Genomic DNA, 4,617 nt, shown 5'->3' on the forward strand with positions numbered 1-4,617 from the left:
TATGTTCGAGAAGGAGATGAGGGTGAGGTTAACTAAGAGGAGATATTTGAAGTTGTGAGAAGTGATTGGATATAGCATAGACAAACTTGTTTTCATCAAAAATAACATTACAAGAGACATAGGTATGAGTCTGAATATGATCAAAACAAAGGTAGCCCCTATGATTTGCACTATACTCAATAAAATGCATGTTTTAGTTTTAGGTTAAAGCTTATTTGAGTTGCAAAGAACAAGGTGAGGATAACATGTGCAACCAAAAACATGAAGTAATCAAGTTTCCTATTAAAAAGAACTTGAAAGGGTGATTTTTTGTTTTGGTTGAAAGTGTAACGCTCTAAAATTTTAACTCAAAAATACGTAAAAAAAAATATTTGATGCAAGGTCTTATCTATGGCATTGCTTCAAACAGACTAAGCTCTAGGGAGTCAGCTTATGCACAAGTGCTAACATTTAATAGCCTATTGAAACTTAGTTCGAGAAGAAGACAATCAAGGATAAAAACCCTTTATCAAGAAAATAGAAAATACAACATAAACACTTGTTTTAATTTTTGGTTAAAAATCTTGGGTGGGTTACAGATATTTAACCACAATATGGGACTGGATCCAATTCTCATATTGGACTTGGGTTCAAGTCCAACTCATGATTCGGTTCTAACTTAGGAATCTGATATCTAATTAACAATAAAATAACATTATTCATAAATTGTAATGAATTATTTGGAACATAATCAAATAATTAACAAGTCATAATCAATTCATAAAGTATTCTCAAAACAAATCCAAGATCTAAGAATTGGTCATTGGCACCATCTGCAACATCTTCTCATCGCTCTAGCTTTCTACTTATTACCTGAGCATGGGTAATATAGGGGACAGACTCATCAAGTCTCAATAGGAACACAATAATAATGCATGCATATACGAAACTAAGCATACATAGAATCAAACATCATTTGGAACATGTATACTGCAACATAATAATCACAAGGCATTCAACTGAACATGCATAGCCAATACTTTCATAAAATATGCTACAAAACAATAATAAGTTCATAATTATGCATTTGAATTATTACGGTATATTTTTACACAAGTTTTCATAGAATAAATGTGATCAAGTTTGAGGTTTTTTGTTTCTCTCATGTATGTATCCATATAGGTACACATAAGAACCAGACGTCAAAAACAGAGAACCCGCTCATGTAATTTAATAACTCGAGTGCCTCAACTGAGTCGGTCCCACTGTCGACGGTCCATAACTGAGAGAAATTACCACCTGTGGCAACATAAAAATTCAAGATGCATCATTTACTACTATAGGAGTCATGTTTTCTATCACCTAGGACACATTGGTAGTCCATCCCCCTACCACCATAGGATAGAAGACCAAGTGAGACATCGTGCTCTCATAAAAATATTAAAACATAGTCACTCGGGATTGTACAACTTACCCTCTACAAGATAAGTCAATGTCTTAATGGGTTATTGGGTCCACTTTATTAAAGGGTTCATTATATTTTATTACATGTGTCTCATATCATTAGGCACTTTCAGGCTCAATAGCCCAAGTACCCCTCCAGGGTAACTTTCCATATTGTCATTTATAGCATGAACATCATACTATCATTCATACTAGTTATACATTTTATTAGTTCAAACATGTTCATAACTTATTCAATCTGCTCTGGTGCCTTTAAACCAGTTGAGCATCTTGTCTATGAAGGTGATCCACAAATTATTGTGTATGCATTTATTTATTCATTTTCATAACTTGGTGCACTTTTAGAATCCTATGAGTTTTCATCAACCCCTTGTTCGTTTAGGAGTGATCCCATGTATATGCATGTTTTTTCATGCCTTACTGTACAATATAATCACATGCCACATACACACATTTTTGCTCTACAACACCATATTGCTTCCTCAAACCACAAGTTCATTCATCAACATATGCTTGCATGTATTTTCATGTCTTATAGCACATTATAACATAATCATATGCAAAATATCAAATTCGTACTCTCATAGCACTAAATTGGTTTCTTGAACCATAAGCTTATTCATGAGCATTCACATATGCAAGCATGCATTTTATGTCTCATGGCACATAACAACAATATATTTCATCATGATGCATACCATACCAGCATATTGCATATCATAACCTCATGTTGCATGCCATATCATCATGTTGTATATCATATCATCATACAAACATATTAACATAACATGCAATCCACTTTAGCATTGTAATAGAAAATTATTTTATATTAATCAACACATGTTCATATGTACCTCATTAGGCCCACACATTATACTCTAACAAGGTGTGTGTCCATCTGGTTCAACTCTAAAACCCAATTATGTCCAATTAGTTCACTTTTGGAACTATGACGTATGCAAACATGATTTACGAATTTGAAACTGTATAAACTGAATTTCTCAATTAGTAAAAATTTTGACATACCTTTCTGTATATAATGAATTTAAATCTAAGATTTTTACTAAGATGCACATGTGTTAGCTGTCTACAAGAAAAAACCTAAATCCAAACTCATTTTCGATCAGGGAATAATAATTTTCTAACTGAAACATATTTTTGTTCACTCAACAGACCTATCAGGTTTGGTCTTTTCGCATAACCATCAGCCAATGAATTTACAGAATGAAATAAATTCTAAAAATTTTACTGTAGTTATCTTAGTGTGTCTGATATAAGCTTAAAAAAAATCAGGTCTGAACTCTTTCCTAGTCGAGAATGAAAAATTACAAACTGTACTCTATTTCTGTTCTTGGACAGACTGTATCCCAAAACTTTTAGGTTTTGGAACAAGCTTCCATGATTTTTAATTCATAAACCATAATGAATCAGTACACAAGATTTTTATTGTATGTTACTCTATATATAAACTAACAAATATAAAAATATTGGCCATAAATCTTAAATAGTTTGGAAGAAATAAAAATTAAAAAAATATATAGCCTACATAGAATTTCTATCATGATAAAAATTATGTACTGACTTGCAGAGGTCGTATCTCCCAACTCGAAACTCAGATGAACCCAAATTGTTTTTTAAATTGCTCCTACATGTCTATAAACGTCTCTCTAAAATTTTAAAATTTTTTGGTTCACTGTTTTAGAGAACCATAATTTTCTTTAAGACTGGTTAGAACAAAAATAACAAGACATCATGCATTTTTTAAGAACATAAAGAATTTCATGTTTTCATAAAGAAAACACCAAAACATTCATTTTATGATTTTGATTCAACATAAATGACTCAGATACATGTATGTACACATCTAAGTATGCTGAAATCACAGAATTCAAATTCATAATATGAATCAAATACAAGATCCAACATATTTTTATAATAAAATGTATTTTTCTCCAAAAACAACGGTTTCTCATAAATGGATCTTATTCTTGGATTTTTAAATCAGTCACAAACAATTAATATCAAATCTAACATGAACCTAATTTAATACATGGTGTTCATCAATAAATCTAATACAAAACATAGACCAAGAATCATATGAAACAATTTTCCAAAGAAACACTTCAATTATGTCACAACTTTAAAATTGATTTTTGGTAAAAAAATGGTTTTTGAGATTTTAATACTCCATGGACGGTATAACATCACTCCCTACATCAATCATGGATATATAATTTAATATGCATCTAAGAATCATATCTCAGCATGTTATGCTCCTTAGCATCATAGATACATACATAGTTAGAGTGCATCTATCTCAAAAACCAAAAACTGAAAACCATAGAGACTAGTGAACTTCTTTTCTTGATAACCACCTTCTTCCACCAGCTACACAACTAATCGAGGAACAGTCATTCCAGCACTAAGTTCTCCTTAAGAGAGGCATGGGATAGGGAGAAGAAGGAAGAGAGAAAGGAGAGAGAAAGATAAGAAATTAGAGAGATAGGGGCGTAAATGGGGTCTCTCCTTTTATAGAATTCATATGGGATTTCTCAATCCCATAAAGAAAGCTCCTTAAGGCTATTCCTAATTACTATTTATATATTTATTAAAAAACCTAAGCTAAATTAGATCACTAAGCTAATAGAATTTTTTTAAATATCTTAGCAAACTTGTTTTTTAAGTTGGAAACTAATTAAGCATTTTGACTTTAGATAAAATAGAGACTTCTAGGTAATTAGGTGTTAGGAAAGTAGAAGACCTTGGACAAGTAGGATAGAACCACATGGGAGGGGCGTCCCACCCTATGGGTCTAGATTCCTTAATTGAATTAAATTCTTAATTCCCAATTCTACTTAATTTCTAACTTGAATCCAAATCTAAATTAAATCTAAATTTTATTTATGTTAAATCCACATCCAATCCAAATCCAAATTAACTTCTAAATCAAATTCAATTAAATTTTAAATTTAAATTCATATTTAATTAAAATTAAATTGAAAATCAAATTCAAACTAGAATTAAATCTCAAATGAAATTAACTCCCAAATTGAAATTAAATTTCAAATGAAATTTAAATTTCAAATGAAATTTAAATTTCAAATGAAATTTAAATTTTAAATGAAATTTAAATTTTAAATTAAATTTAAATTTTAAATGAAATTTAAATTTTAA

Source organism: Nuphar pumila, chromosome 8 (genome assembly GCF_984573655.1).
Source record: "Nuphar pumila chromosome 8, dmNupPumi1.hap1.1, whole genome shotgun sequence".
Classification (NCBI taxonomy): domain Eukaryota; kingdom Viridiplantae; phylum Streptophyta; class Magnoliopsida; order Nymphaeales; family Nymphaeaceae; genus Nuphar; species Nuphar pumila.